Raw genomic sequence first — 10,843 nt, forward strand, 5'->3', positions numbered from 1 at the left:
GCGCGGTGGCTCAAGCCTGTAATCCCAGCACTTTGGGAGGCTGAGACAGGAGGATCACGAGGTCAGGAGATCAAGACCATCCTGGCTAACACGGTGAAACCCCGTCTCTACTAAAAAAATACAAAAAAACTAGCCGGGCGAGGTGGCGGGCGCCTGTAGTCCCAGCTACTCGGGAGGCTGAGGCAGGAGAATAGCAAAAACCCGGGAGGCGGAGCTTGCAGTGAGCTGAGATCTGGCCACTGCACTCCAGCCTGGGCGACAGAGCGGATTCCGTCTCAGAAAAAAGAAAAAAAAATTCAAGAAAAATGTCAAAGGAATGAGACAAGGTCTGCGGATACTGGGAAAGAGTGCTCCGGCAGGGCGAGTGCAAAGGCCCCCTGGCAGAAGCTGCCTGGTGCATTTCAGGAGAAACAGCGAGGCTGGTGTGGCTGAAACAGAGTGGGCAAGGGGAGCAGACTGCAGAGGACAGGCCATGCGGGGGCAGAGGGCAGAGCCTCAAGGCCCAGTTAGGGAATCGGCTTTCGGAGCAGCAGCGGGACTGTCCTGCCCTGGGTTTTCCTGCCCTGGATTTTCCAGGCCTCTCCCCGGCTGCCGCGTAGGGTATGGGTCTCAGGGTAACCAGTGAAGAGCCAGTTGTGATGGGAGCTGTGTTCGCTTCTAGAACTGCTATAAACAAAGCCCCACACACCAGGGACTTAAAACAACCCACAGTTATTTTCTCACAGTTCGGGAGGCCAGAGGTTCAAAATCAAGGTGTCGGTAGGGGTGGCTCCTTCTAGAGGCTCTGTGGGGGCGTCTGTCCTGAGCCTTCCTCCCAGCAGTCCCTGACACTTCTTGGCGTCCAGCCACATCGCTCCAGTCTCTGCCTCCATTGTCGCACAGCCTTCTCCTCTGTGTCTTTTTGTCCTCTTATAAGGACACAGGCCACTGGATTTAGGGCCCAGCCTGCTCCAGGATGACCTCTTCCTAATTAAACGCATCCACAAAGACCTTGTTTCCAAATAAGGTCACAGCCTGAGGTTCCGGGAGGGACGTGAATGGGTGGAAAGATGGCAGGGGCACTGTCCAACACCATGCAGCAGCCTAGGCCAGGGCACAATAGTGACAGAGGATGCGAAATGGTTAAAAAATATCCAGGAGGGTGGCAGATGGCGTGGGTGGGTGGCGTGGCAGGCTAAAGCAGGTGTCTCCCAACTTCTCCCGCTTGCCTTCCTCCCCTGGTTTATGATGTCCCCTGCCCAGCAGTGGGCATCACCCAAGAGCCACCACCACACAGAATTCCTCCCAAATCCTGACCCTGTGGACCTGGCCAAGCCCCCAGGACCCTGGAAAGGCCCCCTGACTCCTGCCAGGCTCGAGGGCGACATCCCCTGCAGGTCCCCATGCTGATAGGCCTGGCCCAGCCTAAGGAAAAGCCCAGGCTGGGGCCTAGCGCTGCATCCTGCCCCCACCCCACCCCGCAGGCTCTCCTCTTTAGCCTCAGGAGCAGGGCTGGCACCAGGAAGGTTACCATGGTCACAGAGACGCTGTGGCCACACTGGGGCCCGTGTTCCCTGAGGGTCTCAGCAGGTACCGCAGAGTTCAGTGTGAGGACAAACAGAGTCCTTCGAGGCCCTCCCCTGTGGGTCTGGCCTCTGGGACTAATGACTTAAGAGCATCCCCAGACAGATCCCCTGGGTCACAAAGAAAAATCAACTGCCCCACCCACCCCGCCTCCAGACCTGGCCCGAAGTTTCCCCAGCCCCACCAGAGAAGTGTGGGGAGCGGGCCAAGGGAAGGCCACAGGTGGGCAGGCGGAGGGCGTACAGACCTCCCTGGTGGTAAGAAAGATTCTGATTTTTGTTCAAGAAATGGAGGGAAGCCCTGCAGGCTGATGAGGTCAAGTCACTCTAGCTGCTGTGGCTCCACTGGGCTGCCTGCAGAGAGGGCACTGTGGGTACAAGATGGCGGCCAGAGAGCAGGCAGGAGGTGACTGCAGTCCCAGGTGGGCCGTCGAGAGGGGGCTGGGACCACGTCCCTCACTCCAGGAGGATGCCCAGAACAGGGGCCTGGGGGCTGCGGGGGTCAACGGTCCACTTTTGCATAGGTGGGATCCAAGGTCCCTTTGGGACATCCCTGAGCAATGGCAAGGAGACTGCTGGGTCCACCTCCCTGACCCTGGGATCAGTGCCGTGGGCCCATGAGTGACAGGCAGGAAGGAGGGGGGGCATGACACGGTCTGCAGGGACAACTGCACCCCAACGGACCCCTGAGTGCCTTTCACTTCACAGCCTGTGAGGCCACGTGTCACTCATCACCCCATTTCACCACTATGCAAACTGAGGAACTCTGCATGGAGCCTTTGTTATTGTCCAAGGCCAGGTCACTCAGACCTGTGGGTCCCTCCAGGTCCACTCATCAGCCCTAAAATGCAAACACAGGCCACGGAAAATCAAGTGAACCCTGGGAAATAAGAGACGGAGAGGGCCTCCGGACCCCAGAAGAGACTGACCCCCAGGAGCTGCCCAGCCTGCAGGCACATACGCACAGACATGTGCAGGCCAGTGGTGACTTGTCACCCAGGTCTGGTCCAATTCCACCTCCAACAGCCCACCTTTTGACTTATCTTTCCCTCTACTTCCTTTCCAGATGCAAAGAAAAGTCAGCAGGAGAAAGCGGGGGGCCTGAAGCATCAGCCACAAATCCAGGTTGGAACCGTATGGCCCAGAGGTCCCTTGGCTTCAGACGCACCTGCAATATTGCCTCCTGAGGTCTCTGGGTACCACAGTGCTGAGCCCCCCACCTCCAGGGCATTCCCTCAGGTCAAGCAGTTCTCAAGACCCCCATGGGCTCTCAAATGGGACATCTTTCACCATCCAAGTCACTCACTGTCATCTTCCCAACTCGGACCCCAAAACCGTGCTCAGTTCTCACCCAGGGTCTGACCTTGGTTAAAACACTCCACAGCACCAGCCTTTGGTTTCCTCCTATGGAATGTTGGTGCAGGGGATGGTGCATGAAAGCATCTTGCAAAGTGTTTTCTTTTGCTTTGCTCCTGCCTGACCCATTCTGCCCCTCAAGAACTGAGGCACTTTCAGGAATGTGTAAGGTAAGATAAAAATCAGAAAGCACGGTGAGGAAAAAGGGAAAAAAATGAGAGATAAACAAATCCAAAATCAGGATGAAGTAGATAAAGCCAAAATATAAACCAGTGATTGCAGAAGGCAGGCTGCAAATTTGGCTCTGAGCTTCCTAGTAGCCAAAGCAAAGAAGGAAACACGATGGATTACGGCTTTGGAAAATTGTGAAAACAATGCCGTGCCACAGAGTAGGTGCTACAGCAACTATATACCACTCTAAAGAAGGCATTACAGTCTCAGTCATCATTTAAGAGGTCAAAAAATTGTGCCAAAAATCAGGCCAAATATTTCCCTGCTTGCTGCCTTAACCATCCCCCTTTTCCTATTGCATTCTACAAGAGCAAATTATAACCATAAGCATCAGCGTAACTCAGCAAGAACAGTAGCCCAGGCTAGAAGCAGGGGTTTTAGGGCCTACTTGGAATGACCTTCAAACTCACACCTCTCTCTGGGCCATAGTTTCCTCAACAGGGAAACCATGTAAGGCTACACTGAGGTTCAAAACAGTGAGGTAGTATATTAGGGATCGGCAAACATCTTCTGTAAAGGGCCAGAGAGTAAATATTTTAGGCTCTGTAGGCCTTCCAGCCTCTGTCACAACTACTCAACTTTGCAAACGTTGTACCCAAAAGCAGCCACAGACAACATGTAAATGAGTGAGCGTGGCTGCGTTCCAACAAAACTTTATTTATGGACACCAAAATTTGCATTTCATATGATTTCACATGTCATAAAATATTATTCTTCTTTCGATTTTTTTCAACCATTAAAAAACGGAGAAACCATTCTCAGCTTGTGCACCATTTAGAAACAGGTGGCAGGCTGGCCGGATTTGGCCCAAGGGCCATAGTTTGCCAACTCTTGCTTTCTACGTTCCACAGTCGGCTCCGAGACATATTATCACATAGGATGTGACTATGACGGTGAAAATCAGACCTGAATATATGGCGTGATACCACTTGCATGTTTGTTTTTAAAGGGAACGCACACATACAGTCCATTTAAGGCCGACATATGCCGAGAGCATCTCGGAGGAAACTCAGGCGCTGGAAGCTGTGACTGCCTTGGGGAACAGAAACCGGGAGGCTAGGAACCGAGGGAGACTTTTACGCAATGTGTTAATTTTCTTTTTTACAAGTCAATGCATTTTCTTTCATTTAAAAAATAAGCTTTTATAAAGTCCAAAGCAACTGGCAGAGTTTTGAATGCATTAGTTTTTGTTTTTCTACATTCTTCCCAAGAAGTATAAAAAGCAACATTATCCCCAAAAATGTTAACCAAAGAAGTCCATGATGTATTAAGTTGTATCATAAAAAAATAAGTATGATCCCACTTAGAGAAAGCAGGTAGGTGTCTTCTGTAGGTACCTGCTTGTGCAGACAAGATACCAACAAGGGTGGCCGGGGGATCGTCCCTGCTAACCTAGGATTCCTCTGGGTCCGGCTGGGTCAGCCCCCACGAACCTGCACAAAGGTTTTTCCACATGAGCTCAGCACCGGGAGGTAAGAAGGACCCACACTTCACAGGGACCTGGAGCTGTCTCCTGCGCTGGAGAAGTGACAGCTAAGGAAGGACGTGGGAAGACAGCTCCATATAGTAGGAGTCACTATGGCCACACTGCCCAACAGGGTCAGTGGCCACCAGCCACAAGTGGCTACTCAAATTTATTAAAAACTAAAATTTCATCCCCCGGTTGTGGCACTGGCCTCACTTCAAGCTGTGACTGCCTTGGGGGAACAGAAACCAGGAGGGCTGGAATGGAAGGAGACTCCCCCAACACCTTTGGGCAGTTTTAATGCCCAATGCCCCACATGGTTCTTGGTTATGGTACTGGCATATCTAGAACATTCTCACCACTGCAAAGTTCTACTGGACCGCGCTACCCCAGAGGCTAGTGGGAAAGGAAGAGGGGGAGGACAGTGAGATGCGGGAAGAGGAAGGGGACAGACGGCAGAGGAGAACGGACCAGCCCAGAGGGCACTCCGGGCTAGGTTTGGGAAAAAGGACCGCTGAAAGGGGAAGACCCTCCAGGATGGCACCATGCAGAGAAAACACGTATGAAAAGGGAAAAAAATCAGGCCGGTCTCAGTGGCTCATGCCTGGAATCCCAGTGCTTTGGGAGGCTGAGGCGGGAGGATCACTTGAGCCCAGGAGTTCAAGACCAGCCTGGGCAACATAGAGAGACCCTATCTTTATAAAAAATTTTAAAATTAGCCAGGCATGTTGGTGCACACCTGTCATCTCAGCTACTTGGGAGGCTGAGGCGGGAGGTTCATTTGAGCCCAGGAGTTCATGTTTGCAATGAGCTGTGATGGTACCACTGCACTCCAGCCTGGGTGACAGAGCAAGACCCTACCTCAAAAAAAGTTGGCGTGCAGGTGGGGCATTGGGGAAGGAATCAGATACCAAGAGCCCAGGCCCTGCTCTGAAACACAGAATGTGACTTCACCCAACCCTGTGCCATCGGGTTAAGTAGTCATTAGCCACAGCCACAGGTGGCTATTTAAATTTAAGTAAATTAAAATTAAATAAAATGGCCAGTTCAGCTGCTCAGTGGCAGGGACCCACTTTTCAAGTGCTCTTGAGTGACAGAAACCTAGTGGCTAAAGCACGGGACAGTGCAGCCGCATCATCTCCCATCCCCGCAGGAGTTCCCACACAGCCCGTCTCAGGCTACCCTCTAAGGCTGGCATTATTTTCCTTCCCTCCCTTTTAAGAATCAGGAAACCAAGGCCACAAGGTCAGAGGCTTCACTCAAGTTCTTAATAAATGGAAGCACGATTCGAACCCTGCTCCTATTTTCAGCGACCAGGAGCAGAGGGGAAGCTCAGCCCTCCCCCAGGAGGCCTCCCCAGTCCTCCCCACAGCCTTCGCCCACTCTCCAGGCTGCCCATGACCTCGAAGCACTCCAAGTGCCTTACAGACACTAAGTGATTAAAGACTAATGGAAAACCTCAACCTTCAAGGGCAGAGGGAGGGAGCTGAGCACATTTGTGAAACACCAACGAGCAACGAGCAACGGGAGAGGAGGCCACCATCTGCAAAAGGCAACAAGCTGAAGCCTGGGGCTCTGGAAAAGAGACGGGTCCATTAGAGGATCCTTCCCAGCAGCTTTTAAGAGGGAGGAATGGGTGATATCGGAGCAGCCTGTAGGTGAGGACCTGGGTTCACACAACAAATTCTATAGCAAGTCTTTGCTCTCCAAAGGATAAGCCAAAATGGACACAGCAGCTCCTGCGACACACAGGAGCTCATTTTATCTCACAACCATAAAGTCAGAAGCAGCAGCAACATCCCCATTTGAGAGAGGAGCAAACTAAGGCTCACAATAGGTAAGTAACGCATTCACAGTTTGAAGCTGCAGAGCTGAGCAGCAAACCCAATATTCATGCCCTTTGCCCCTGAAGGCTCTCCACTATGGCACAGGTGGCCAGCAATGTGCCCATTTTGCAGATGAGGGCCCCTAAACCCGGAGAGCAAGGGACACTCACCTGGACCCACTGCTTGTAAATGGCCAAGCTGGAACTTGCAATGCTAAATCGGCAGCTCCCTGGGACGGCAGATGAAACACTCCCAGATTGTCCTCTAGTATCTGTTTAGGACAATTCTTTCTAGATTTATAAACCAAAAGCTCCTTCCTCAATCAAGGCTAGCCGGAGCCAAGTGGGTACAGCAGTGTGGAAGTGCCCAGGCTCAAAAGCTTCACTCTGCTCTAAAATAGACATGATAATAACAATGATGCTAAGTTCATTCATCACAAGCACAGGTCCCTCCACTGTGCAACCTCGGGCGAGCCTGGACCTGTGCCCTCATCTGTAAAATGGGAATGAAGCCGCCATCCCCCCCAGGGCCTCGCTGAGCAGAAGCCCTCCGGCTACACAGTACCCCAGGGTGACGCCCAGGCCTACGGGCACTCCAGGCCACAGAGCTCTGCTGCTGCAGCTTTCTGGAGCACCATGCTAAATAATTCAAAACCATGTTTTCATTTCAAAATAAACACAGCAGGGTCGCCAAGGCGAATGCCAAATTTGCATGAATGTTTAGGATAAAATGAGACCTCAAAGAAATGCCAAGCCCTACCCTTCTCCCCAAACCCTGGGGAGAACGAGTTCTCAGTCTCCTGCCCACCCTGGGACAAAGATCCGTAGGTGCTGCTCCAAGAAGAAATATCATTTCTTTCTTCATATCCTCTATGGCAGCTCTGCAAAGCAGGTCTGCAGTAAATTCCTGCTGCACTAACATGACTGTGAATAATCCCGGGTCTTAATTCGTAGTTCCACATCCACGCTGTGTGACCTTGGGCAAGGCACTTAACCTCTCTGTGCCTCAAGTTCACCATCTATAAAATAAGATAATAAAAGCACCAACTCATAGAGGGGTTATGAAGAGTAAACAAGTGGATTTGTGTAGAGCACAGTTCCTGGCACACAGTAGGTGTTGGTTCTTATTACTAGTGTATGATTCATAGCCTTTTCCAGCATGGAGGCTGAGTTTGCCAGATGGGTTGTAAAGTCAGTTCCCTGGCTCCAAGCTCCCTCAAAAGATGCCCAGCTGGCCTTTCCCAAGCATCACTTCCCTGGGGACCCCATGCACCCACCTAGGGACACAGACCTTCTGTTGCCCTTGGTCTGGGCCTAAAAAACCTGGCTCCTCAGGCAGCAGCCCAAGCTTGGGACCCTCCTTGCCCCTCCCCTGGGCACCCCGGGCAGGAGTTACCAGCTCCCACTGGCAGTTCCCCAGTCTCAGAAGTGCCACCTGGGGAGGCTGCTGTTTAGTATTTGAGATCTGAAGAGGAAACACAGAAGAGAAAACACACACACACAAATAAAATCTCTCAACCCCCCACCACCGTCGGAGGCAGCATTTGTGGGGCTTTTCAGTTCAGACAGCGTTGGGAGGAAGGGCTGAGAGCCTGTCTCCTCTGCCTTAAAATCTCCCTTCCTACAGACAGGACCCCAGGAGAACCCTCCGGCTGGGTTCTGCGTAGGTACCACCCCCCTCCCATCTCAGAGTGAAGCACCAACTTCTCCACCAACACTCTCCCACGGGGGTTGGGAACACAGAACTCTGAATGCGCCCCCTCTCAGCCAGGGGGAAACTGGGCCAGCAGCCTCCACACCCAGCATGAATGGCAGACGCTGGGGGCCAGGACTCCTGGGGCTGCCTTCCACCTCCCTCGGTGGGTGTCTGCGCTGCCAGCGCCCCCGCCCCCCCACCCGCAGGCCCGGAGAACAATCAAGCCCTCCCCAGCCCAGGGCTTCCATGCAGTAAATTCGTGTTTGCAGAGCTCTGGGAAATCTTTAGGAGGTGGCATGAGTATTATTAATTGGGGGAAAAGAACAGATTATGCCAAATAAATCCTTCCCACGTAACCAAACCCTATCCGAGAGGGGGAGGGGGAGCGCGCAGCCCCAGGAGGGGTCTCCATCCCTCACCAGGGCCTGACAGCCACATTACCATTTACATGGATTTATCAATAGTATTGATCCCCAGCAGCGTAAATAGCTCAGTGGGAAGAGGCCAGGGCTGGGGCCCGCCGCGCTCCCGCCCCGATGTCTGGGCACCGGCACCACAGATTCCCCCGGCACCCGCTGGCGGTGGCAGCAGTGAATTTCCAAGCAGGGACATGGCAGGCGGCTCAGGGAAGCCAGACAGGGCCTGGGATGCCCTCACAGTCGCGCTGCCGACTCGCCAGTCACCGCTGGCTCCACCCCCCCCCCCCCCCCCCCCCCCAGCTCTACTGGGCCTGTCTCAGTCTTTGCATCTGTTCAATGGGTGGGGGCACCTGCCCTTCTGCATCCTCTCCGGACAAGCAGAAGGGGTGGGAAAAGGCCCCCTCCGTCCCCGAGATCTCCCCAGTGTCCACCCCCAGGCAAAGGTAAGGTGGCCCCTTTTCACAGGGCTTCCAGAGCACGTTGGATTAAAGGCCAACTCTTATAACCCAGGAATAATAATACCGACACAGCAGTCATAGTAACACATACAAGTACCAAGGGATTCTTATGGCCGGATGGTCAGCTCTCACAACCACCCTGTGAACTCACTACCATTTTGACCCTCATTTTGCAGATGGGAAACCTCACAGGCACAGAGAGGTTAAGTATCTGTCCAGGGACACATTGCCAGGAAAGTGGCAAAAGTCAGATTCAAATCCAAGGAGCTGAGGTGCAGAGTGGGCCATCCCACCTCACTGCTGCCTCCCGTGGCTCGGCCCCTCCCTCCTCAGCACTCCCAAAAGAGGCCACCCACGAGGTATACAGAGAGCCGCTGATATCAAAGCTGCCGCAGGGACCCAGACCCGGCCGAAAAGGGGCAAAGTCAAGGCCACCGGTAACACATCCCAGCGCGCCCAGAACTCCCCCACCCAGCCCACAGGGTCCTCCCTTTCTCCCCTCCTCCCCTCTTCCCTTCCTCCAAATCTGCAAAACGGAAAAAATAATAATAATCATAATAAAACCAGTTCTCACCAACGGGGGAGAAGGGAGGGGGAGGAAGGGAGGAGGCTGAGCCGACAGAACAGATCCGCCCCCGCTGCCTGCACCAGACCCTCGGAGAGCCGGAGCGCGCGACAGGCGGCGGGAGGACACTCGCTTCCAAAAAAATAAACCTACAATGTAAAAATAACGCCGGGCGCCCCACGCTAATTGGGCCCGGGCGACAGCAGCTCCCAGGTAGAGCGTGTCTCTCCCTCCCGCCCGTCGTGCCCTCCCACCCTCGGCTTGCTCCTCCTGCAAGTGTCTGGGGCGGGGAGGGCGCACCCCACGGGTGCCCTCACTCCCCGCAGGCCTATGAGGAAGCTGCCCTCAACACAAGGGCCTGGGGCTTCCCAGTCCTGTCCAAGTGGGATCAGCTCTGAATTCCAACTTCGCAAAGTAGTGGCATCCCAAGTATCCGCACAGCCCGGGGGAGGGACCAGGAGGCGGCCCAATGAGGCGTCACCAGCCACGGGAGGCCGGCCCAGACACCAGGAACACCGGCCCGCGGGGGAGGGGGACCAGGGGCGCCTCTCCCGAGGGACCCCGCCCAGCGCCCCGTGGCCCCACGCCCAGGAGGGGTAAGGCTGGCTCTCCCCCTCGGCTGGTGGGAGACCCCCATGCGCCCCTCCACAACAGCCAGGCCAGGGAGCTAGGGGGGCCATCTCCAAGGGCTTTCAAACCCGCGCTGCCCGATGGAAATTAAGGCGCAGTGTCGCCCCCCAGGTCCGGGGCTGCACCGGGGACAAGGGACGCTTGGCGGCCAAGTACCCAGAGCCGGCGCACACGGTGGAGGGCCGCTCTCTGCATTTCCAGCGCGCCCCCCGCCCACCCCAACGCCACTTCCCTCCTTCCCGCCCCCTCGCTGGGGAGCTGGAGTTCCCCTAAGTTCCCCGGCGCCCCCGAGCACGCGGGCCGCAGTGTCGGCGGGGCGCCTCGCTCCCCAGCAGGCCACCCCCGAGAGCGCCAACTCGAGAGTGCAGGGGCCCCGCCAACTCAGCCTCGTGCGCCGCCTGATCCTCCCCGGATCCCCCGGAAGCGCGCCCCGCGCCTCCCCCCGCCCTCCGCGGGGACCCTCGGCCCCAACTCACCTCGCGGAGGTGGCAGCGGTGGCGCCCGGGCTTGGGGCGCGCTCGGGCCGCCGGGGCGCTCAGGCAAGTGGCGGTGCCGATCGGGCTGGGGGCGCGCAGCAGGCCCGGCCTCGGGTCGGGACGCGATCCTCCCGCCGCCGCCTCCTAGGGCGCCGGCCCT

At 55.3% G+C, this 10,843-nt stretch overlaps 1 protein-coding gene across 25 annotated transcripts in view; it reads right to left on the reverse strand.

The window, feature by feature from the left end:
- The window catches only part of NCOR2 (nuclear receptor corepressor 2), a 240,904-nt gene extending 230,067 nt beyond the window's left edge, over window positions 1–10,837 (reverse strand). For all 25 annotated transcript variants that reach the window (XM_026457393.1, XM_026457404.1, XM_026457401.1 and 22 more), the window contains exon 1: window positions 10,684–10,837. The gene's annotated coding sequence lies outside the window, so the exon portion shown is untranslated. The remainder of the gene's footprint in view (window positions 1–10,683) is intronic.
- Window positions 10,838–10,843: the final 6 nt, after the last annotated feature.

This window comes from Piliocolobus tephrosceles, chromosome 10, assembly GCF_002776525.5.
Source record: "Piliocolobus tephrosceles isolate RC106 chromosome 10, ASM277652v3, whole genome shotgun sequence".
Classification (NCBI taxonomy): domain Eukaryota; kingdom Metazoa; phylum Chordata; class Mammalia; order Primates; family Cercopithecidae; genus Piliocolobus; species Piliocolobus tephrosceles.